General features: G+C 34.3%; 1 protein-coding gene across 1 annotated transcript in view; it reads right to left on the bottom strand.

Moving 5' to 3' along the window:
* Positions 1 to 26,931, bottom strand: part of CLXN (calaxin) — a 122,850-nt gene extending 95,919 nt beyond the window's left edge. The window contains exon 1 of the mRNA XM_051970223.1: positions 26,708 to 26,931. The gene's annotated coding sequence lies outside the window, so the exon portion shown is untranslated. The remainder of the gene's footprint in view (positions 1 to 26,707) is intronic.
* Between the last annotated feature and the right edge of the window lie 248 nt (positions 26,932 to 27,179).

Genomic DNA, 27,179 nt, shown 5'->3' with positions numbered 1-27,179 from the left:
GTGATTTGGCTATAATGTTGGGAAGGGAATAGATCGGAAGGCCAGTCACTGGATGGAGAATCAGCTAATTAGCAAACTCAATTCTACTCTACTATCTGAAATGCAACAGCATCCAGAATCTGAAATAAAATCATTGAACCTCATTTTAGGTCTATTTGTGCTGCTGTTACCCATAAAAATAAAGCCTCTTGTTTTTAGAGTCATAGAATGTTGTCTACTAAAGCTAAATTGTCAGTAATCAGTGTTTTGTTTTATTTTACATTTCTTCACCCTGACCTTTATTGTTCAACTAAAGTGTGGAAATAATTGCAAGGAGATGTTTTATGTAAAGCCTCTTGAGGTAGAGAATCATATTAAATCATAACATTTGCTATTTTCTTCTGGCAAAAAATAGCTGCTTTTTTCTAGCATTGAGGACACTGCTAATATTGCATTTTGTTTAAGTAACTAATGAGCCTTCGTAAGACTCCTACAAAGAAGGGATTGTAATTCCCAATTTATAAATGCAAGAGAGGTAGAGAATGTAATCTATTTGTGTCACTAAAAAAGTCAGTGGCAGGACTGAAAGCATAAAAATTTTTGTGTCCTGCTGAAGTGCATCTAAAATATCTAGTAAAATAGGAAAACTTTGTTTATGCCAGAAAGAACATTTTAAGGATATATTTTGGAGAAAGAAAAACATCTTATTTGGCTTTCTTTATTAAAGTGATTTTTTTTGGTAGAGATTTATAGTCTTGGAATAATCTAGGAAGATTTCATCAAAGGTCATGTAAGCAGCAAGGTAACACAACCAAAACTTTTAAATAATAGATGCTCACCAAATAAATGCTTATTTTTGCATGATTTTTTTTACCTTATCTGTGAATGGTTATGAAGACTATATGTGTGATTTAACTTTACAGTGCATTGCATAAAACTTGAACTGTTTTAGTTACTTCTAATTCAGAATGAAATCATTTTATGCAGCTATGTTGAAATCTTCACTAATACTTTAAGTTATGGCTCATCTTAACTGATTTCTTGGGTGGTATTATTTCTGAAGGAAATACCAACATACTACGGGCTCTGGAAGTTCTATCTAACCTCTAAAGGCCTTATAAACATACCAGGATCATACTATGTCTGCTTTCTAAGGCCCAAATACATAGAACTTAACACTTAAAAGATTTGATCACAGTAATCAATGACATAATGTTTGTTTTTGTAGACTTGCAATTTCAATTGTTGTTTGCACCCCGCATATGATATCGTGTAATTGTAAAATGTATGTGCTTTTTGTCACATTGGTGTCTAAGCATTTTTGAATAAGAGAGACTTATTTGGAGTAGGAGAGAGTTGCTTAAGAGCTCAGGCAGGAATGCATCCTAACTGAGATTTAGATAGAAAGACAACATAAAACATTGTGTCTAAGATTTGGATGAAGGATCTAGTGTTAGAAGAATAACAGTTTGTGCAATTGTGAACTTGAATCCTAAGCAATTGTACACAATCCCATTGGTATGTGATCTTTCAGGAAGCAATATGTGTGCCAGTATAAATAGCTCTAAATCTAATATTAACAATTCTTAAGCATGCCCCGGATACTCAAGAGCTTTCTGTGATATCAGATTTATAAGTAAGAGTGCGCTGGTATGTTAAATGCCCTAACCCTAACTAACTAAGGAATACATTTATAAGGAGATAGCCCATCTTTACAAGATTAATTGTGAAAAATTGCTGACTTGTATTTATATCTTGGTCTAGCAGAAAAAGAGTTATAGATAACATATATGGAATGATGAGTTTGAGATACACTGCATGTGAATAGAAAACAATGCCTTTAATAACAAAGGAACACTGTTTATTTCTAAGAAAATGCTCAGTTTCTCACCATTGCTAGGTTTATCATGATTTTAAGCACTGGAGTACCTTTAGAAAATACATACTACTTTTCAGTGGGCCAAGATTTCATACTTTTATAGAGATTGAACAGATAGCTCATAGGCAGATGGAGAATTTGGATATTTGTCTAACACACTTTGCATCTTGTGTTTTGCTAAAACTTTTAAGCATAATTTAATATTTATCTCACATAGGTTTAGGAGTTATCATCCTTTTAAGGACTATTGCCTTTTTTTTTTTTTAAAGCATTTCCTTTCAGTTTACTAAATAATTCTGGGGGACAAGGAATCTGTCCCTTTTTAAAGAAATATGGGAACAAAATAGGAAATTTCTAACTCTCCTCCCTTCCTGTCCATGGCCTAACAACCTCTCAACTTAAGAACAGAATTCTCTGGGAGATGTTGCCCTTCAAAATCAGGGCAAAGTGCCCAAATGGGATGTAAAACCTTGACTTCAATTTCCCCAGAGCTTAAGTGTACTTTTTTCTACCTTCATTAAATTTAGAAAAAAAAAATTCCATCGGATTTTATATTGCCCATTTAAACTTCACCCCCTGTACATCCTCTAGTGGTCTGTGTCTACTTAATAAGGTAGTTGAAACCTGGCCTGTTAACCTTTGACCTGAGGGGCCTGTGCATATTTCCTTACTCATTAAACAGCTAACTCCCTTTCCAGCAGGTCCTGTGTCTGTGAATTCCTGACTAGGCCTGGTTTTGGTCTGACACTGCCATAACAAGAGTGACCTCTGAATTACAGCCAATGATATATTCCACTTTTGTCACATTCAATTGATTTCTAGGATATCTATACAGCCTCCTCTCTCTCCCCAGTGTGTCATAACCTGCCTGAGGGACAATAGCTTCCTATTCTCCATTCTCTATTAGGCTAATATGTCCACCCTAATTTCACCCTTAATCTCCAAATTAATAGTAGTCAAGATGAATAATTATATGAGCAGAGAACTGTTTTCAAGTATACAATTCTCCTAGGGTTATCTAGAAATTGAATCTGTTTCTATATATACATTCTTAGGTAAATGGAAAAAAATGTATTTGTGAATATATGTATAGGCAGGTGACAGGGAAAATGGAGAATCCACATACTTAAAATAGATCTTGCAAAGGAAAAATAGCAAGGAAAAAATAAAAATAAACCCCTCTCACACACATATCAGATCAGTTTTTAAGTTTGAATATCTCTCACATGAAGCAATAGTGAGTACATTTTCAGCATTCCAAAGCTGAGCAGAGCTGTCAGTTCTACTGTCAGGAGCTCATCTCATCTCATCAATTAAACCAGGATAGTACTTAAGAGGACAGACCTCCCATAACTCCAAAAGGCTGTAGAAGAAGTGACTATTCTGGAGGCATCTCTCTTGTCCTTGTGTTACCTTAGAGCCTTAAGCCTATTAGAGGATGCTGAAATGAGAAAGGGAAAGAATGTCATCTTTTGGACTGAAGGCAAAATCAATTTGCTTCAGCTAAGCATGAAATTTGGGGATGGCCTGGGTGGAGTTTGAAGGAGTGATGAGAGATAAGTGTGCAGAGAAGAGAAAAGAAATGCAAAGAATTAAAGGACAGATCTATCTTGGCTAGCCCTTTAGTTTAGTGTCTACTCAGCCTTCAGCTCTAACAAATGACCAAAAAAAGACTTGAATGGCTTTGACTTTTAATTTCAGTTTTCATTTTTCTCTTTAGTTTATACAGAAATTGCATTTTAAAAGAAGCTTAAAGAGTATCCCCTCCATCTATAAAATATGAAAAAATACCTTTGCCTAATTGGGTGTAGAGGACTAAACAAGACGGTCACAAATGCCTACAATCTCATATTCGGAAAGATCTCAAAGTTCAATTCGTAACTAAGCAAGAATCCTTAGCATAGCATCTCTTATAAGTGTTTATCTAGTAACAGTCAAATGACCTCTAGTGAAGGAAGGAACTCACTATTTTCAAGAGCAGCCCATTCCACTTTTGGATAGCTACTTGCTAGGAAGTCTTCCCTTATATCAAGCTCAAGTTTACATATATGAACCTTCCACCCATTACTCCTTTTTCTTTCCAGTCCAGGATAAATAAATTGAATCCATCTTCCACATGACAGCCCTGCACTTACTTTAAAACAGATGTTACATCATCCCTAAGCAATCTTTTTGTCCCTAATTAAATAGCTTCAGTTCTTTTAACTAATCCTCGTATGGTCTCATCTTAAAAACCTTTCACTATCCTGGTCATTCTTTGTTGCTTGTCAAGACAGTGTATGAATGACTTTTCTAAAAGGTAGCATCTGATATTTCAAGTATGGGCTTACTAAGGCAGAGTCCAACAGTACTCTCATTCCCAACACTATTATTCTCAGATATTTATTATAATATAATGATGATGATAATTAAAAATAATCATATTTAACACTTCAGGATTTGCAAAGTTCTTTATGTGTTTTCCTCATAACAACCCTGTGAGGTGGATACTAATATTATTTCCATTTTATAGATGAAGAAACTAAGGCTGTTAGATGTTCTGTGATCTGTTCAGGATCACACATGATGTGAATTCAAGTCTTCTTGATTTCAAGTCTAACATCCCATCCAAAGTACAGTCTAACACCCCATCCATAGTATCACTAAGTTGCCCAACGTGATCTTAAATAAGTTACAACTTTTTTAGGACATATTTCTTATCTGTGTAATAAAGAAATTAGATTCAGTGATCTTCCCCAAAATTTCATTATTCTCACCTTTACATTTATCTGGCATTTTCTAATTACAAAGGGCTTGGATATACTTTTACATTTTTACATTGCCTTTTAAGAAATCACCTGAAAGTCAACCCTTGCCAAATAATTTTTAGAATCAACTTTATAAGGTAGTGAGCAAATAAGTATATGTTCCACATAACTTATCAACTGTGTAATTTGCCTTTTCTTTGTTAATTTTTGCTCCTTTTTTTGCTCTTCCAAATTTTCTGACCTCCTATTAGGCTGTTGGGTTTATGTAAGAAGCCAGAAAAGAAGGGAAACTGAAACACAGCTCTGGTCTCCTGACTTTTCCCTTAAGAGAAAATAGGGGAATGTTTGGACCACAATAGGAGTATAACATCCCTTAACTATTTTCATCATTTCCCCTCTCTCTAAGATTCCTTCTAACTTGAACATTCTACAAATCTTTTTTTTTTAATCTGTTCTTTAATTTAAACTAATATTTCTCAGAGATTCATGACACTGATATTTTTAATATCTCACTTCTGGGGGAACTAATCTAGAGGCATATAAGGATGTGTATAGAGGAAGTGGATTACTTCCTCATTTGCATTTCCTAATGGAATACCTAATTAGAAGATCCCTGCATTCTCCCAAAGGATCATAGATATAAAGCTGGAATGTAGTGAAAGCCATTAAGTCCTATTTTTCCAATGAGAAAAAGTAAGAAACAGAGTGATTAAGTGATTTGCCCATAGTCATACAAGTAATAAGTACCTGAAGTAGCTTTTAAACATAGCACTTCCTGAATCCAAATCCAACATCTGATTCATTATGGCATGCTGCATCAGTCTGTGGTAACAAAGTCAAATAAACTAGTGTGAATGGCATCTTGTCCGTTCCATCACTATAAACAAACCAACCAACAAACCAATCCATTTAGTTTTTGGCCAATTCTGGTAGTTTGACTTTAAGATGAGACTTGACCTAAGGAAGTTACTACATATCAGTATGTCAGTAGTTGGAATAACCTGGATCTAACTCATTTTTGTTAGGTTGAATTGTTTTTGCGGACAATCCCTGCAGAGTAGGCCTGGGATTCTGGTTCAGTGTGGTAAATCTCAGACATCTCAAACTTGTACCGAAATCGATGTGAACCCGTGGGTCAGTCCTAGAAGCAAATTTGAGAAGATAAAGTACTGGTAATTCTTAAAGCATTGTTATTGTTGTTTGTCCTTTCCCCCGAACACCATAGCATCAGAGAGGTGACAGCATGACTTCAAAGTAAATTGGATTTAAGTGAGAGTCATCCACCTCATTTTCTTTTCCAGAGCCATCTGGGCCCAGTGGCAAAATATATATCAGGATGACTGGAGATGGCCCAGGATGCAGTGAGAAACCTTGGTCTTAATATTTAAGTTAAAGTCTTTCCCAGGTCTCAGTTTGACTACGGCTGTACCTATTCCCTGAGCAAACTATTAAGTGTGAGAGATACTTGAATGGATTGTGAGAAAGCACAATTGGATTAAGCCAGCATCACTTCCTGCAGATGTCCAGTTTTTTTTTTTTTTTTTTTAAGTTAATGAGGAGGCTTAGTGAACAGGCAATACAAGTTAACAGAAAGCACAAAGCATTTAAAGTTTAAAAATAGGAGTCTGAAACCTGGTTTAGCTACTCATCTAGATGAGCAAATTGCTTAATCTTTCTGGTCCCAGTTCCCTGTGTTATAGAGATTCTAATGATCTCTAAAGTCCCTCCTCCTTCCCACTTAATAGCCATAATTCCTGTCTTATTTCCATCCAGACATCTAATATTATTATTATTGTTATTTCAGTGATAAAACAGATAAGGAAGAGCAAATATACTTCTAAATTCTTTTACAAACCAAAAGAAAAAAAAATTAAAAGGATTACCTCAATGCAATCAAAGCATGAAACTTTTTTTTTTTTTTTTTTTGCTGAGACAGTTGGGGTTAAGTGACTTGCCCAGGGACACACAGCTAGGAAGTGTTAAGTGTCTGAAATCAAATTTGAACTCAGGTCCTCCTGACTTCAAGGCTGGTGCTATATCCACTGCACTACCTAGCTGCCCCTCTATGAGATTTTTAAAAAAAGTTATTTCTTAGTGTTTACTGAGGACTATGGCCATGAAAGAGGAAACAATTCATAATGGATGTGTTAACAATATAAGTCTCTGAGTGCTCTGGCTGTCTGTGATCCCCTTCCTTCCCACCCCTCTACCCCAGCCCTATCTCTGCATCTTAATTGTTTCCATTTGCTCAGAGTCTTGATGTCAATGAAATGGATCACCATTGCATAAAGTTTGGGAGTTGTCAGAAGTGAAAGGCTGGGCAAAGAAAAAGGCAGCTTAGTCACTTTGTAGTGGTTTAGACCTGAAGTGTGCCTGGCATGTTTACCTGTCTGATTTCCAAGGCTAAGGTAGACTGGAGCATGACAGGCAGGCCTGGTCACAACAAGTTACAGTGAACTGTGTCATCCTGGCAAACCAGGCAATTTCCTTTTTGAGTTACTTTGCAGTTAAGAATGAATCACACTCCACCCTCCTCTTTCACAGTAATCCCTTTTATGCATGCCGGCAGATGGGGAGGGAGAGAAATTTCTCTCCTGATGAGAGATGTTCAGCAATGTGCCACTTGAGTACAGAGGCTTCTGAATGCAGTTGGCTGGGATATTGCCAGAAGAAGGGACATTTTGTCTCCGTGAAAGGTGGTTTTACCCAGGAATAGGCAAAAATTGAGACACTTCACAGGTCTGAAAACCTTGTTCCCCCAACACGAAAAGAGCAAACAAGGTCCATTTGGCTAACACTTTCCTTTTCTGTTTCAGTCTTGTTTTTTCATAGACTTTTTTTTTCTTGGTGGTAGTGGTGGGGGTTACCCTGATATTTTCTGACGGACTTTGCTGCTGCTGCTGTGGCCTCCTGCAGTCTTGGCTAGTTTCTGTGCTCTGTCATCAGAAAAATAAGATGTACCTAAAAGAGTTGGTCACTGGGTTTGACCACAGGTTTTTCTGAAAGCATTTTCTCATGGTTTTTAAAAGAAAAAAAAAAAAAAACTGGCCAAGAATTTGGCTTTGTTTTTTTTTTATTTTTTATTTATTTTTTATTTTTTATTTTCCTATAGAGACCAACCAGTAATTAAATGGCTATTTATGTGATGTGATTAAAGACGAACAATTGGGTACTGGACATGGGTAAAAGAGTAGGATTTTGCTTTACCCTTTTCTGTTAAACAGGGGTTCTTAAATTGGGTCTGTGAAATTTTAAAAATGATAATATCTTTTAGTATAACTGGTTTCCTTTGCAATCTTATGTATTTTTTTTACTATTCATTTAAAATACATTATTTTGACAAAGGGTTTGTAGACTTTACTAGACTGTCAAGAGTCTGTAGCACACAAAAAAATTAAAAACCCCTTAAAGAAGAAAATATGAAATCCTAAATATGAAAAAATAAATGGCAGGTCCCTCAATTTCAAATTTAGCACCCAATTAGACTGTGTGTCTAATGTCTAAATGTCAATGTCTAAGTAACATACTATTATAATACTTGTTCTGTAATAAGGGGTGCTGGTGCTACCAATGATTTTTTGCTTTCTTTTCTTTTGGAGTAGTGCCTTGCCTTTGATTTATAATATATGAAAGACTTGAGACCAAGGTGAGTCTAATGTCTAAGATGACCAAGCAGTCAGTTGTGTTAATGTGACGTGATGTGAAGAAAAGCTAGTTGGACTTTTACTTTCCAAAATCTACCTTGTCACCCATCTGATAGTGCCAAACACAGGGTTGAGATTCTCTTCATAGTTACCATATTGAAATTACTAAAGCATCATTCTAGCTGTGTCATATTTCTGTTCAAAAATCTTTCTATCCCCACTGCTTACCACAATGCCTTCTATATAGTGAGTGCCTAATAAATGCATATTAACTGACTGACTTTCTGACAGGGAATAGAAAGCTTTATCCTACATCTTCAGAAGATTCTGGGACTTCTGAGTCAGCTTTCTTTTGTCTCTTGACTTGTAAATCTTTTAGAATCTGAACTGATTGGATGGTAACTGAACTCATGTCTTTTCCCAAGGATAATCTTGGGAAATATTATTAAGCTGGACTTTGTCATAAGTCCCTTTAATTTTCCCTGTTAGATCCTTGTTTCTCATTTTCCAGTTCCTTCTCCAAAACAGCTATTTTACATTCTGATCCTTCTTGACAGGAATTTGAAAAAAAAGACCAATATTGCTGTTAACACAGATTGCAAATGGGAAAGCAAAATGTAAAGAAAGTAAAAAGATAAGAGGGGTAACAGGTTCAAATGGTTCCAAAAGCTAGAGAGCATTCTATGTTTGATCCCTTAGGTAATAGGAAGTCACTGGAATTTGAAAGTAGGATAGAAAATTAGAACTGGAAGAGATCTTGTTAATCATCATTCTCAAAAGGGAGTTAGTTATGTAATCCATCCTCACTACCCTTATGTTGGAATCATTGTCCAATCAAGGATAGAGCAATAACCTTCAAGGTAAGTGGATGCTTAGCTGAACAAAAAGGAATCCCTTGAGTTTGCTCCTGAGGTTTCCTTTTGGAGCACCCACTGGTTCTTATTGGGGGAGCTATTATTTGTGAAGCCAAAAGATGTGTTCTATTACAATTAAGCAAAGTAAAGAAATTCAAAATTAGAAGAGAACTTAAGTCATCTTGAACTGTTTTCTAATCCACTCACGAATCTTCTTGCATAGATACCTGACAGTCATTCATTTTCTGCTTGAATACTTCCAGTAGCATAGTGCTCATTTACCTTACTTGAAGGCCCATCTTCTAATTGTTAGAGAAATAGTTATTTCTCTTGCATGGTGAAATACATAATCTAACTTCCATAAAGACTGCAAAAGTATATAGCCCATTCGTTTCCAAACTTTTTTAATCATATCAGTTTTCTCATTTATTATTCCAGGGAATCAGATATTAATTGCTAAATTTGATGATTCTGTTTAATTATCATCCTTTATGTATTCTCTATAGCATTTTACATAATAGACCTACATTCCTCCTCGATACTCTTTCTTCCATGTTTTTTGTGACACTGATCTTGATTGATTTTCTTTCTTTCTGTGACATGACAATATATATATATATATATATTTTCTAGAATATCATTCAGGTACTTCCTCTTAGGATAGCTAGGTTACTAAAATAGAGTGGTAGAGCTGAAATTAGGAACACTCATCTTCCTAAATTCAGATCTGATCTCAGATACTTATTATCGGTGTTCTGAATAAGTCACATAACCCTGTTTACCTCAATTTCCTCATCTTAAAATGAGCTGAAGAAGAAATGACAGACTCCAGTATTTTTGTCAAGAAAATCCCAAGTGAGGTCACAAAGAGTTTGACAGAATTGAAATTGAAACAACAACAAACCACCTTCTAACTATGGGATTAACTTGTATCTCTGTTCTTCCTAACTTTGTGACCCTGGTCAAGTCATTTAATTACTATGAACCCCAGTTTAATGATCTCTAAATTGGAGGTAATAATAGCACCTTCCTCACTGAGTTGTGGTGAAGATCAAATGAGATAATGCATGTTAAGTGTTTTGCAAATTTCAAAATACATTTGAGTTAGTATCATTATAATTAACTATTTTTCAGCTGACAGATCCCTGTCTCCCATGCAGTAATTTGTAAATCTTGCTGCTAATATCCACTTACCACACTCAGAGAGAAAGAGAGACAGAGACAGAGACAGACAGACAATCAGAAATAGAGAGAGACAGATAGACACAGAAAAAAAGAAAGTGTAATTCCACAAAACCAAGAAAAAACATCAAAGCATTTTTTTAAAAAAGGGCTCTGCGATAGGAGAGGGTTACAAGGAAGAAATCATGGGCTTACATGTACATATACACACATACAGAGCACTGTTAAGTCTCCTTAATTGATCCTGGACCTGGGTGTTGAGCTGTGTTTGGATTGGGAGGCACAAATGTGGGGCTAAACAGCACCTGCTCTCTTGTGATCTGACCATTTGGCTGGAAAGGGCCAGGGAGAGGGGACAGAATCACTGATCCATTTGGAGAACCACAAACAGCAGGGGGGCCTCCTTAGGAACAAAGGTTCTCCCCAGGAGCATGTGTGGGATGCTCTTTGTCAACTTAGTATCACATTCCCTGCCACAGCATGACAGACAAATGCCAGGCCAGATGACGAGATGCATATCACCAGTCTAGCTCTGCTGAGGTCTGTACCTGTATTATGTGATGGCAGCAGATGCTGATTCAATATGGATGCAGGTGCAGAAAAGGGGGTGGGGAAGGTCAGAGCCTCAACAAAGTACTGCATGTGTCCCAAGCCTCCAGGGTAGGCTTAACTTTCCAAGCTGTCGAGGTGAACTTTTCTGTGGCATGAATCTCTTTGGCAGTCAGTCCATTGTGTCTTATTGGGGAGTTTCTATAAAGGTGAAGTCAACTGGAGAGCACTCAGTATCTCTGAGAATGAAGTACCATCACAAGCAAACTCTTTCTGTCATTGAAAAACCATCCTTACCCACACCTACTACTGCTTTCCCCCTCCTTGAAAATAAGACTATCTTTACTGCTTCTGTTTTTCTTTCAACTGCAAAAAAAAAGGAGAGTGGTCTTATTCTCTGTGCTACCACACTTTCAGCTATCAGTGCAGTCAACCCTGCTAATCCTTCACAAGTGAAGGAAATTGGAGACCACTTTCAAAGTAAAGCCTGGATCTGTTTCCCAAAACAATTTTAATGTTTAATCTTTGTCCTTGAGATGGCCTTCTAGTGACAGAATAGTCAATTCCCAGTGAGTAGAGCCCTCATCTTCCCCCCTCCCCACACCCCGAATCTTTATAGGACTCAGTACAATCCATCATCTATTCATCTGCAAAACATATATTCTTAAAGCATGCATCTATCTATTTTATACTCCTTCTTAACAATATTCAGTGGCTTTTGATATTCTTTTAGGATAAAATACAAGATCCTCATGTTCACATTTAAAGTCTTCCACAATTTGGCTCCTGCCTACCGCTTCAGCCTTATTTCATACTGATTACTTTGCATACTATATTCCAGTGTAATTGGGTTTCTAGGTATTACCTGTACTTGGCATTCCATTGCCTGCTTCAGTGTTTTTGCTCACATGGCCCAAGTGCCTAAGTATCTTCTATTGGAATTCCCAGATACTTTCAAATTTCAAATCTTGTTGCCTCCTATATCAGCCCTTTCTTGATTCACTCATTGGTTAGGGCACTCACCTTTCTTTGAAATTACTTTTTTATTTACTTAACAGACTTACTGATTGACTCTTGTTTACTTACATGACCAGTCTTTGAAGGCTGGAGCTATTTTCCTTTTGTCCTTGTAAGCCCAATACTGACCCCAGCACCTTACATATAGTAAATACTGAATGTTAAGTTGGATTGTTGACTTGCCTGATAGTTTACCCTTTTCAAGGTTCCTGGAAAGACTGGAAATGACTCTAAACTCTTATTGCAAACTTTCTTTTGGCTTTTGGACTACATTATCCTTCCTTGAGATGAAGAAATTTAACAGGATAGGGAATATGGAAACATTAAAGTGTTTGGCAACTAGTTTAGCAACTAAGCTGATTAAGGATTATATCAGATGGAATACTAGGAAGTAACACAGTTCTAGGGGATAGAAAGCTGGGCTCAGAATCAGGAAGATTTAGCTTCAAGTACTTCTGATACATACTAAATATGTGATCCTGGGTCAGTCATGGTTTTATCATTTTAAGCAGCTATCTAAGATTATAAAAGGCAAAAGAATTACCAATTTGTTGATTGAAGGAATTAGGTATTTCCTCACTGGACTTCCATTCATCAATGAAACAATGTATCTGACATAAAAGAGGGCAGATACAGAGACAAAAGTCTATGTTTGATTATGTGCAAGTGGCAGTGATAGAGAAGGAGAGGGACTTTCAGCTAAAGTATCTGAATGGAACCATACAGCTTAGCTACTATGTTCCTGCATCAGAAAAATATTTTAAAAAAATAACACCAGACTAAATAAGGATCAAGAAATTCAGTGACAAACTCTATTGAGGGACCCAAAACTGAACAAAAAGTGAATTAGAATTTAACATATATTGGTCAACCTGCCAACTGGGGGAGGGGGTGGTGGGGAAGGAGGGGAAAAATTGGAACAAACGATTTTGCAATTGTCAGTGCTGAAAAATTACCCATGCATATATCTTGTAAATAAAAAGCTATCTATCTATCTATCTATCTATCTATCTATCTATCTATCTATCTATCTATCTATCTATCTATTAAAGTGAATTAGAACCAACAGGCAAAAGAAAAGGGGACTTTGATAATAAAAATAGCCTTACCTCATGTAAACAAGACAGAAAGCTCTCGGTGTGATCAAAGAGTAGCCTGAGTCATGTGTAGTTTGCAAGAATCTATATTTAGAAGTGTCAAGAGTACAGAATTCTGTGAGAAAATCCAAAAATTTTATTGCAAGTACCTTGAAAAGAATGAGGATCCTTAGCAATCAATATAGGTATAATAGTTCTCAGAGTGGATCTGATCTCAGAGGTCATTAATACTCTGTCCTGAAATTTTATCAAGGCCCTAAAATCCAGTTCTCTTAAACTCAAAGAGCCAAGGGAATTAATCTTTGAAGGTAGAATTCAATGCTTGGACTCAGGTAAAATTGGCCAAAATAAAACACAGTCCACCTCACCCAAAATATACTAGAAGATGAAGCCTGGTCCAGGCACAAAGCCCCGAATCAGAAAATAAGGCTAGAGAGATAAGTAAACTGAAAGAAATACAAAGTAACATAAAGGATTACAGAAAATACATATATATCCAAAAATCTTTATGTGAAAAGTGTTTTGTAATTGTGTTCATATAATTCCTGCTTTTATCTTGACAGATAGACTCTCAAATATTTTATATTATCTACATTTATTTTATTGGAATTTCTCTTTCTATCTCTTGCTACTCATTTTTTTGTTAGTAACTTATAGAAATGCCCATAATTTGTGTGGATTTATTTTTTATCCTGCTTGAACTAAATCTTCATAATAGAAATTCATTTCAAACTTGTTCTTCATTAAAAATGTTATGCCACAACAATACATTGCTCCTCACACACTTATGGGGATCCCAATGTCATAGTTTAGAACTGGACTCCCAATAGTCCTACTTCCTATTGACAAGTAACACAGTGATTGGTGTTGCTGAAGATGACTTTAACTATCATATACTATTAATACTGTGTGTCTTCCAGACATAAAACCTAAGATTTGGTCCCCCAAAAGTGTCTTTTAACTGCATGGCACTGTCCTAGGCACTAGAGGATATGAATGTAAAAGAAAAAAAAAGAACATTGTTATATATTTAAAGAGCTCATATCTTATGGGGGGTAGTGAGAAGAATAGTAGGCTTATAATATATAAAGAAAAAATCTGTTAATTTGATGGAAAAAGAGCACTTTAATCAAAGAGATCAAGAAAAACCTAATAGAAAAACATTTAGCCTTCAAAGTTTAAGATCTTTCAGCAGTTTTAATGTCTGAATCAGTGGGAGGGCCTGTCTTCCAAAAATGTGTGCCACTGATTATGACTCTACTTATCACTTGGATTATCACCTCAAGTTATTACCCTGTTATCACCTCCTCAAACTCAGTTCTCAAAGCTACACAAAGAAATAGGGATGTCAAAACTTTTCTCTTAAAATTTAGCTTATTTTCATTGATGATCTGTTTTTTTTTTAATGTATGCAATCAGTTATGATCATTTAAGTATTTTCCTTAATTTTATCTTTTTTTAATAGTATTTTATTTTTCCAAATACATGTAAAAAGAGTTTTCAAAACCCATTTTATAAGATTTTTGTTCCCGATTTTTCTCTCTCTCTTTCCCTTACCCCCCCATCCCAAGACAGGAATCAAACAGGTGTAATCCTTTAAAAAATATTTTCATGTTTGTCATGTTGTGCAAAAAAAAAAAAAATCTGATCAAAAGGGAAGAAAAAAAATCACAAAAAAGAAAAAGCAAAGAGATATAAAAAGTGAAAATATCATGCCTCAATCCACATTCAATCTGCATCATTCTCTCTGAATGTAGAATAGCGTTTTCCATTCCAATTTCATTGGAATTACCTTGAATTACCTCCTTGCTGAGAAGCGCTAAATCCATTACTCTCTATAATCACTAAATCTTGCTGTTATTGTGCACAATGTTTTCCTGGTTCTGCTTACTTCACTCAGATACTCTTCTTTTTATGCTATATATATATGTGTGTGTGTGTGTGTGTGTGTGTGTGTGTGTGTATACACACACACGTACATACCTCAAAAGACAATACTAGTTGATCATGGTTTGTTAGAACAGTGTTGTCAAACTTAAGAAGAAACTGAGGTTACTAAACCATACCTAAAGATCTCTACAAGCCACATATTGATTTAAAAAGAAAACATATTTATTGACATTATCTATGTTCTATTGTATTTTTATGTTGTCAAATATTTACCAATAATATTTAATCTGTTTCTGAAGGCTCATTGACCTGCTCATTTAACATCTTTGTTCTGAGTCTGAGTCTGTATAAACCCAGATTTCTCTGGGTCAGACAACTTTTAGGCAAAGAGGGGAGTAGGATGGGGAAAGTTGAAATTTGAACTCTTGGTTACAAAAAATGAGATGTAAGAAAGATAATAGAGATAGTAGAGGGTTAAGGAGGAATACCTATGGTTACTCACAATTAGGGAACAGAAGGTAGATAATAATATAGTTGTAGAACAATGAAATAGACAAATGTGATGTGATGAGTCAGCCAGTTGAAGCACAGAGTGCTTTATTCCATGCGTTGTATTATTCCACTCAAAATAGTAATGTATCAATGAGACTTTTTCGTTTCATAATGAAACACAGATTTCTCTCATATACTCAGGAATTTCACAGTTTAGAAGGTAAATTCTTAAAAGAAAATTATTTTGTATAGTGAGCAATAATGTCTATAGAAGAAGACAGAGAAAGTAAATTATTAGTAATTTTCTCCAATTCCATCAGTAAATCATTTTGTCATGGCTCATTCCTATTGCTATTTCAAACAGCATTTCTTATTCTCATCTGTTATTTTAAAAAAATTCTATCCTCTCAGTTCTATTTAAAATCCCCTGTATAGTCCAGATGCCTAGCAACAAAGTTAACTTTAAATTTAACCTTTTCTTTAAGCTATGTTTATAATATATATATGTTGTTTGAAGAATGAGTAGTTCATAAAAAGATATTTTAGGAGAAATAGTTTTGTTTCTTTTCCTTATCCTTTCTGATCTTCAGTTAATATTTAAGAAATTTTCATTAATATTTTATTTCTATTCTGCCTTCTTGCTTTAATTTTAGTTACTACCAATTATATAACAAACACAATTTGAAGCAAAGATTAAAACTTTTAGGAGGCACAACAAAGGACATTTGCTATATGGAACATTCTAGTAAGATTAAAAGGCTAACCATAATTCTATTACTTTAATATTAGGAAAGTTACTCTCTAGGCCTGTTTCCTAATAGGTGTTATTATCAAGTTTTTTTTTTTTTTTTTTTTTTTTTTTTTTTTTAAGGAAGGGTATGGACTAGACAATTTCTAATGTCTCTTCGAGCTTTAAGAATCTATAACCTTGTACATAGGTAGTGTTTTGATTACAAATTAACTATAGAAGAGAAATTATTAAAGAGGCAAATGTTATAGTGTAAAGAAGGCTATACTTATTATAGTCAGCAAGACATGATCAAGTACTGTCCCTGAAACATATTAACCTTATGACCGTGGACAGGACATTTAACTTCTTAGTGTTCCCAGGTGAGTTCCAAATGAGCTGCCAATCTGCCAACTGTGATGAAAGATCCTCCCATATATGAAAACATTGCTGTACACTAATAAATGAAAAATGTACAAATAATCTTTAGTGTGATCCCTACAGAAATTGTAGTCAGTGAAATTATATAACAATTTAATTCTTCAAACATTTATTAATAGTTCACTCTATGTACAAGGCACTTGGCTAGGTGTTTTTGAATACAAAGATATAACCAAAATAATTCCTTTATCCACAAGTGCTTGTAAAATGTGAACACATTGGCAGATCTATGATCATTTGAGGTATCAGAGAGTACCTACTACTAGATATAATGGGAAAGGATTATTGTAGAAGATGCCTTGATCTTGAAGGCAGATTCTAAGAAGCAGAAATGAGTGGAAATATATTTTAAAAATGGAAATCAGGCTATGGAGACAGGAGATAAACTGCTTAAGTTCAGAGAACTACTAGTATATGATGAGCATGAGGGAATTCTTGATCCCTAAACAATCTGATGAGATTATAGGAAGTGCTTCTTTCCTTTGGAGGCACTTAAGTGATACTTCTCTAGGAAATAGGAACATGCTTACTGGCACTATGCTGAGAGGAACTTCTGATGATTCTATGACTGAGATTTAGGAGCATAAACCCTTGTTGATGGATCTATATTTATAAAAACAAGCTAACAGAACTGCTCATTCTTCAGGATTTCAGCTTTTCTCTTTCTCTTGTCCTTTCTTAGTAAGTAAAACAAGGGAGCAATATTTTTCCTTTCCCTCCCCAAACCAATGGCACTTAATAGTAACTTGTGGCAGAATAGGTAATGAGCTGCATGTTCTTTCACAGATGGTCTTAGAGCCAGTTCTTGGAATTATAAATTTCTTGCAGCTATTTAACTTTCTCTTTCTTTTTCTGAACACAAGTCATAAATCAAAAATCTGACAATAAGTTTCCTTAAACCAATAGGTGGCAAGAGCTGGAGCAATGGTGTATTTCTTGCAGGAGAACGTGGTAGAAGTATTCATATACATGCTCAAAAGGCTCACTAAATAGATGTTCATAGATCCCAAACCCCTGTGTGGATAAGGGGAGATTAGAATTTTTTTAGAAAAAGATTCCAAAATTTAGCCTTTTTGACAGAGAAAGGACAGAGAAGGGACATTTTTCTGAGCATCATAAGTCTTGAGAATTGTATCATATATAACTTTACAGGTACATACAAGTACAGGTACATGTATACAATAACTTTTATTGTATACATGTAACCTTACAGGTACATTTGTATTTACATATGAGTTACAGTTACATGTGCATTACATTTAACTCTATAATTACATGCGTTACAATTATGATTACAGTTATAGGTCAGTTCTGAAGTTCAAAGGTTTGGGTATTGGTCTGCTAGCTTCAATCACATGCTTCTTAGAGAGGGAAGCAGATTTCAAAGAACTCTACAGTTGAAGGACCTTACAATCCACAACTATTTTGAGTTACTCAAGTATTGCAAACTCAATGGAAATAATCATTATGCTGCTACTTTCTTATGAAATTAATGTTCTATAAACTTTTGCATAATGGATAATATTGCTACTTAAAATGAACAAAAGCATGAAGATAAAAGCTTATCTTCTGTAGCTTCAGGACATCTTCAATACCAAATAGGACAAATAAGATGAGACCTACTTCATCCCGTTTCCATGTCCTTTTCCTGTTTCTATATCCTTTTGATTTCTTATTCTAGGTCTCTATATGTGGTACATTTTAAAAATTGTATTTAGTCTGGAGATAATGAGTATCAAGGATGATAACATCTGAAAACTGTTAGTGTTGTCATTATCTCTTTATCTTTTGATAAAGGTGAATTGAGTTCCTCCGATAAGTTACTGTCTCACTATTATTATTTTACTTTTAATTTCCTATTTTTGTAAATGTAGATAATACAATTAGCTTTGTAGTTGCACAAAAGTGTTAAAATTTAAACTTATCTTCTCTGTGTTAATAGAAAGCATCCTTGGCAAAATTCTAGGAGTAAAGAGTTCATCAGAAATGAGATGCACTTCAGTCTGTTCCCACATGATTCCAATGGCTCCTACTGATTTTTTCATGTTTTGAAAACTTAATGCTCCATGTTCTTTGGAGACTGTGAGGATTTTGTTAGGTAACATTTATTAAAAAAAAAAAAAAACAAAAAAAACTATGTTCTTGTATTTTTATGACTCATTATTTTATATGGGCAATTATAAGAGTTTAGTCCATGTAATAGTTCATTTCTACTACAATCTATTTGTGGATGTTTATATTTATCTATTTTTAGGTCTGTATTTGAGATATGGCAATTTTCCATCCATGAAAAATGACAGACCTTTAATGTACAATTCTAGGGAACAGGTCATATTTGGGTAGGTATTCAATAAGTACTAAAATTTTACAGCCTACAGTGATGTCTATAATGTCCTTAAATCCTTAAATAATTTACATGTCTCTAAGTCTGAGTTTCTCAAGAATAATATCTTTGTAATTTCTGGTTCTAATGAGCTTGTCTTGAATTAACACCCATAAAACCCTCTTTTTCCACAAACAAATTTGAATGTCTCAGTTATTTGTCTCCTATTTCTTTGGTGATGCATTATATTTCCCCCCAAATTCTTTCTTCTTCCAAATTTCTCTATTATTGTTGAAAGCAGTTATTCTGGCTTGCAGACTAGACGAGACACTCAATTCCTCACTCTCTTTTCCCCACTTCATTTCCAATCTGTTGCCAAGTCTTGTTGATTCTCTCTTATGTCTATTTTATCTTTACATCATTTTATCTATGCCCTTCTTTCTATTATAAAGTCCCGGTATTGATGTAGGTCCTCGTTATCCTTTGCCTGAATCATTGCAATCACTGTATCATTGGTCTCCCTTCCTTAAGTTTCTCCTTATTCTAGTCTACCTACTACTCATCTAACAAAGTGATCTTCTTAAGAGCAGCTATGACCATGCCATGCCCCCACTCAATAAATTACAGTTGCTCCCTATTACCTCAAGAATCAAATATAAAATCCTATTTAGTTTTAAAAACTTTTCATATTCTACTCCCTCCATATCTCTCCAGTCTTTTTATATTTCACTTCCATAATCTACTCTACAATTTAGTGATACTGGCCTCTTTGTTATTTTTTATGCAAGATATCACATCTCTTAACTCAATGAATTATCAGTGAACTGTCCCCAGACCTAAAATGCTCTCCCTCTTTATATCTGCTCCTTAATTTCCTTCCCTTCCTTCAACTTCCAGATAAAATCTCACCTTCAAGAAGCTTTTCCTATTCCTCCTTAATGGTAGATATCAATTCTGAAAGTTGAATTAAATGAAACTTTTCAATGATTTCAGAGTCTTCAACTAAAAACAGCTCCTTGATTTCATCTGTTTCCTCTAAACTAGGCTTAGGGATAAAGTATTGTTTTTATTTTTATTTTTTTGGTTCTGTACTGATCAGAACCACATGGATATTAGATAGTGTGGAGATGAGGATACTATTGACAAAAAGCAGTATGAAAATTTTGCTTATACATAGTCAGATTTTTCCAATATCATTATTGTAGAACTAATCCATAATAAAAGTCTTCAGGCCTTTTCATATGTAATTAAAGTTTGCCATCTTTAGCCATCATACACATTTGCCATGAAATATTTCTATCAAATAAGTTATTGGTATTTCCGATTTGTTTAGATGTATCCTATAAAAAGAACACCATTCACTTTAGTGTCCTCAGGTTAGCCTGATCATTTTAACAATTTCAGATAGATACAACTTGAGACATTCTGCTATCCTGTCTATTTTTCCTCAGATTAATAGGAACAATTTCTCAAGATGTATGGCAAAACTGAGCCAAATGGTTGAATCAGTATAGATTGTAATATAATTGGCCAGTATTTCAGATTTCCTGCCAGACCTTCACAGCTTCTGGGTCAACCTTAGGACATAGAGATTCCCCATTGTCTATAAACATGGATTCTATTCTATAATTTTGCTGTATTTCTGCTCCCTCCTCAAAAAAACCATTCCTATGAGTGAGGAGTTGGGTTTTGATGGAATAATAGTAGGAGCAATAGCAGGAAAAGCAGCAGCAGCAGAAATAGAAGTAGTATTAACAGTAAAGTGGTGGAGGAATTGGAAAAGGAAAGACTAGAAACAGGAAAACCAATAGGAAGGCTACTGCAATCGAAGAGGGTTGAAGTAATAAGGAACTAAATTAGAGAAAAGATTTTGTGAATAGAGAAAAGGGGCTGGGTAAAATTCTTTGAGAGAGATTTTGTGGAACTATAATTGACAAAACTTACAACTAATTGCATAGGGATATAGGAAAGGAAAAAGTCAAGGATGATTCCAGGGTTCCAATCCTTAAAGACTAGAAGGATGGGATGCCAACAATGAAAACTACAAACTTTGAAAACTGCAGGTTGGGGGACGATAATATATTCTGTAATTGATATTTTATGTTTGAAATGCCTTGTAAATTTATGATGAGTCTGTCTATTATGTAGTTAATTGATAATATAGGACTGGGGACAGAATAGGGTTGAATATATAATTAGATTTATATGAACTGAATCTCTGCATGCTCATGAGATCGCAAGGAGGAAGACTATGGAGTGAGGTGAAAAGAAGGCCTGGTCCAAAGACTAGATAAAACATTTATTTTGTAGGAAGCATATAAATGCTAATCCATTAAAAAAGACTGATAGAGCACTTAACTGGGTATGAGATACAGTACTGCATAATGTCATAGAAGCCAAGGATAAAAATATATTTAGGGGGAGGAGTTATGTGTTTTGTTAAAAAAAATTCAAAGTGGTGAAAAATTCAAAGAAGTCCAAGATGGTGATCAAATTTAAGAACTAAGAAACTGTGATATTATATGTTAAGTAGCATAGTTTTCCAAGAATGGCAAAACTGGATACCAAATTGCAAAGAGACAAAAAAAGTGAGAATATGAAGAAGTGAAGGAAATTTTCTGGGAATTTGTCAAAGAAAGAAGAGATATACGATGATATCATGGTGTGTTAGATAGATCAAATAAAGGATTCTTTTAAGAATAAGAGAGGCATTGGCATGTTTATTGCAATGAGGGATGAGTTGATATTTAGGAGTTTGGAAACGGGAAAGTCTATTTATCTATCTATCTGTCTGTCTATCTGTCTATTTTTCAAGTAGATAAGAATTTGTTTTAAAATTTTTATTTAATTTAAAAATTGTGTAAGAAAAACATTTCATAACAGTAAAATAAAATAACATGATTAAATATGAAACTGGAAATCTATTATGTACAACTTGCTATTCCTTTTAAATATGTCATAAAGTTATGAATGTAACTTTCTTTTGTTCCTTTTTCTTCCTTCTGTCCACCCTAGAGATGGCTACCATTAAGCACAAACATGTATATATGTAAAAATCATTCTATATGTATTTTTAGCTATCCATTCTGTCTATCTCTAGCTAGCTAACTATACCATCTATTCTGAGAAGAAGGAAGCAGAGCATAATACAACTGACTTTAGAGAGAAGAGAAAGTTGTGAATGGTCACTTGGTAAAGTATAAAATGGAGTCAAGAAACAATAAAAGATTTCCATGCAGAATTGAGGATTCAGTTGAAATATTATTTTGTCCCATGACATAAATTTGTAACCTGGTGAGAATGGGTTACTCCCTCTAAGGGTATTCAGTAGCTGTACAACTAAAAGTAGAAAAAGTACATATTGAAAGTGACTTTAGGGTGGCAAAAAGTAGGCTCTATCTTCCAATAGAATAGGTGAGTGTGTATTGGAGACTGGAAGAGGGCTGGCTAAAATGTGTCAGAGGCAGGACTTGAATCTGACTCCAAGTTGAATCATTTATTTGTAACGCCATGTTTCTTCTCATCACTATCAATAGCTGACTTAAATAGTGCAGTCTGAAACTGTTCCAGTTAAATGACACAATTACTTTTTCTCTTTTTCTTTCTAGTTTAGTACTAATTTTGATGTGTTCTAAAAACTGCTAGTACATTTATCTATGGTTAATTGATTTAGAAATATTTCTCACAATAATAATTAGTCATCTCTATTACATTAAGACAAAACTAGTATCTGTCTGTATGTCTGTCTATTTTCTATGTATATACATAGATATAGATACATACATACATATGCAAATTTGTAAATATATATGAAGCAACTGGGACTAAGGCACTTGCCTGGTGTCACACAGCTAGTAAGTATTTTGAGGCTGGATTTGAATTCTGGTCTGACTTTAGGGCCAATGCTCCATTTACTGTACCCTATATAGATGCCTATATCTATAAAATTTGCCCACAAGTGCTCATATCTATAAAAACTGAAAGATAATTTGGATAAGTTTTAAAGGGTATTTTGTTGCTACCAGTGACAAAATGATTTATATCCATGTTATAAATTCAGAAAGGTCAAGACTATATTATATAATCAAATTATATTAGATTGTTGAATGTAATCAGTTGGACTATTTTTCAAACTCTCTGTGTGTTTAATTGAGAATCTTTTTTGTTTTAAAAGTTTTAGGCTTCCTAATTCTCATTTTTAGTAAAATATCTTAAATAGTTATTCCATTAGCCACATTTCTGGAGTTAAATTGAGCTACAATGTCCAACAATGATAAATTTAATACATTTTTTCTGTGATATTATCAGATGGAATTGTTTTTCATTTTATACATTCAGCAAGATTGGAAAATAATTAATGAATTTTATTTTGATGAATGACATATTTTCTAATGACTTAGAATGACTTTTTGCTTTGCTCACATCATTAGCACTTTCAAGTAACTTACACTAATGACTAATTCTGATACATTTCTTAACATTTGTTTTCATTGTAAAATAAAATACTTTAATGACATTTATTCTTGTGTATTTCATATACTTGTTTGCACAATTCAATTAACTTTTGCTAAAAACTACATATTGCATTTTCTTCTTGTAGAGAATTGGCTCAAATATTTATTCTCTGTAACTGTATGGGAGAATATCCATTTATAGAAGGTGGAAATATGGCCGGAAAATTGTATTTAGGCAAGATAATATAGTCAGTCTGTTATTCAGATATAATTTTGAAGGCAAAAGATAAAATTTGTATGCCTGGTATTGGCATTTTGGAATTATCTATGACATGATCCAAATATTCATATTTTAAGATAACTTCAAATTGTTGAAAAATATAGCTAATAGCTATCTAACAGTGAAATCTTTAATTCTCACGAGCTGTTAAAAAGAATTTGGGTCCATTCCATTCCAACTATATATTATCTTGGCAGAATGGACTGAAATATCTGGCAACAATAGAAAAGTTAACCTTTAAAAACTGAAAGAGTTTAGTTAACTACCAAGACATATGGTATACTTTACTCAAAATGTGCTAAATATCCTTATACCAACTTTATTGAACATGTGAAAAAGGAAATCTTGGAGGTTTAAAACTGGTTCACTTTCAGGACTAAGCAAAAGTAGAGTGATTTGGGTCACTTCTTATTTTTACTGAATCAGTTCAACTATCCCTTATATTCTTGTTCAGAAAAAAAAATCATGCCATTTGAAGAATTTTTTTTTTTTATCAAATACCTTATCTCTGCTGGCATTCATGGTTATCCATCTGTACAAATTGCAATGAATTGGATTCTTACATGAATATTGTCTGTTTACACAGGAAGTTTGGATTGTGATGGCTGTGTGACAAACTGAAACTCAACTCTACTGTGCTTATCTCAATCAAGGAAACAACAAGGCCTGAAGGAAAAGTTTGGTGCATGATGTTCCTAGGATTTTTAGGTAACCTTTTTCTTAAGCTACTACATATAATTCTGTTAAGTAGTGCTGGATTTCTACTCTTCTTATAAGCAATACAAAATAATCCTGGTTACATAATTTTAAAAGTCTGTTTCCTTGGTACTCAGTTCAAAGTATACATTGCCTGGTTAGTGATCAAACTGCTAGTAATGTCCTCTTTATGGTATTATGCTGGTTCTTGGATAAATCTGAGATATGTATGATTAGAAAAGGAAGCTTGCTGGTTTTGTAATGGAGGTGAAAGTGTTCAGCCTAAATTCTTCATTAGTATTCGTTATTTATAAAGCATATTTTAAAACATACAGAAAGAACTCCATTATATTGCGAAATGCTTTATATACAATAAGCAGAATATTTGGAATAAGAATCATGAAGAATTAGACGATATGGATTGCAACATATACTGCTGGAAGGAGTAATCATATTGATGAAATCACAGCTCTATTGAAATACTGAAGTATAAAATTATCATTATCATTTATATTTTTCTAAAATCATTATTATTGGAATAGAAAGCAAAACAAAGTCAGGACAAAATTGTTTTTGTATTTTGGTTGGGTGATGAATGAATGAATTAGCAAATACAAAAGCATTTACTAAGTATCCACAATAAGCTAGGCACTATGTAAAATTCTAGGAATAAAAATAGCAGTCATAGAGAGAGAAATAAATATGTGTATGGATAAATGTCTCAGTGTATCTCTATCAAAAAGAAAAAAAAAGGGGGGATAAGACCTGTTCCCTTGATTTCATAGGTATAGAAAACTCTTGGGTAAGGAAAATCCCTTTACAAATTTGCTTTTTGTCTTTCATTTTTGAAAAGGATCAAAATAATATCACTATATTAGAGTCAAATTACAATGTGTCTAACTATGACCAAACCAAGGCAAGCTCAGAGTGAGCACAAAAAGTTCCCAGTACATTTGCGGTAGATTCTCTAAATCTGCACATCTCACATTTCTTTTGAGATATATCAATTCTTCTTTGCTCATAAAGCATAGCTTCTTCCCTGATGAGGGCATAGGTAGTCCTGTGCCAGTGTCTCTCATGTCACACAATCAATCCCAAAGTTCTTAAGAGAGAACTTGAAAATATACTTGTATCATTTTTTCTTACTAACATGTGGTGCTTGTCTTATGTGAATTTTTCATAAACTAATCTTTTTTTGGAAGCATATTTGACATTGAAACAATGTAACCAGTCTATCAGAGTTGTGCTTTCTGCAGTAGAGTTTCAAGGTCTAGCAGTTTAATTTAAGAAAGGACTTGAGTGTCTGGTATCTTATATTTTGTAAAGCAATCTTCAAAATCTTCCTAAGACAGTTTAAATGGAAGCAATCCAGTTTCCTCTCATGGTGCTGGTATACTGACCAGGTTTCACAGACATACCAACATTGAGTCAGCACAATGACTCTGTAGACCTTCAATTTGATAGTTAGCCTAATACATCTTCTCGCCCACATCTTTTCTCTTCTCTTTCTTTCAGAACCTCTTAAACACAGAGTGGGTTATGGCAATGTAAGTGTCTATCTCATTATCAATATGTAGATTCCTAGAAAGTATACTGATAAGGTAAGTGAACATATCCTCAGTATTAAAAACTTTTGCGTTTATTCTAACCAATGGGATTTTATATGTGAATGGTGTTTTTGTGTTTTTTGGCATTAATTGTTAGGCCAAAATTAGCACAAGAAGCAGAAAATCAATACATACTTGTTGCATCTCAGCTTTAGGGGCTACACTGTAACTTTTTCAAGTTAAAGAATTTACCATCAGTGCAGTAGCTGACTTTGATGCCCTGTTGGTCTTCATTGAAAGTGTTTTACAACATGGCTGAGAACATCATACTAAAAATCATGGGAGCAAGAGCCTTATTTCATTCCAATATATTGAATTGTATAATGATTTATCCAGAGCCCCATAACCAATATTTGTTAGATTAAATAGAAACCTAGGTCTTACTGGTTTTGAGATCAGCTTTCTATTCACTTTGCCATGCTGCCTCTCAAATAAAATGTTCTTATATAGAGAGTAAATAAAAAGTAATTAATGAGGCATTGACAAATAGAAGAGGATCTCATGCTATTATCAGTTATAACTTTTTATCAAAGGGTAAAAGAAGGGAAAAAAACAACTACTTTAACTTATTTCATTTGTTAAGTACCTATTGTGTGATTCTGGGGAAGAAAAAACAAAAATGAAATATTCCCTGCCCTCAAGAAGATAGAACACGGTGGGAAAATACAAATCATCCTAAAGAAGGAGCTTATTTTTGCTAGACATTGCATGGACTATTCATTCTTTAGAAAAAAGCTGAAGATTCACATTCAAGTGGTCAAATTTGGTTTTCAAAAAGATTTAAAACCTGTTCCTTGTCTTCTTCCTAGAGAGACCAAAGTATCTAAGAAGTTAGTAAAATTTCCTTACCTCACATTTTCCTCTGTTGGATTGCTGACCCTGATGATGATGTATCTTTCCCAGATTTATGGGCAATTCCAACTGATGTAGTTCCAGCTCTTTGTAGATTTATAATTTCTAGCTTCTGTACATCTTGGATATCCTTGACTTACATAGCTTAAACATTTAATTTGTACCTTATTGGAAACAGAAATAGGGACTGGGGGAATGTTTTGGTTAAGCAGTTTGGAAACTGGCTTTCTACTGTATTTCTCTCTCTCTCTCTCTCTCTCTCTCTCTCTCTCTCTCTTTCTCTCTCTCTCTCTCTCTTTCTCTCTCTCTCTCTCTCTCTCTCTCTCTCTCTCTCTCTCTTCTCTCTCTCTCTTCCTCCCTCTCTCTCTCTCTCTCTCTCTCTCTCTCTCTCTCTCTCTCTCTCTCTCTCTCTCTCTCTCTCATCTCTTTCCATCTTTCTGCCTGTCTGTTTCTCAACAATACTGTTATT

Source organism: Antechinus flavipes, chromosome 1 (genome assembly GCF_016432865.1).
Source record: "Antechinus flavipes isolate AdamAnt ecotype Samford, QLD, Australia chromosome 1, AdamAnt_v2, whole genome shotgun sequence".
NCBI classification, from domain to species: Eukaryota; Metazoa; Chordata; class Mammalia; order Dasyuromorphia; family Dasyuridae; genus Antechinus; species Antechinus flavipes.
This window is presented reverse-complemented; position numbering and strand designations above follow the sequence as displayed.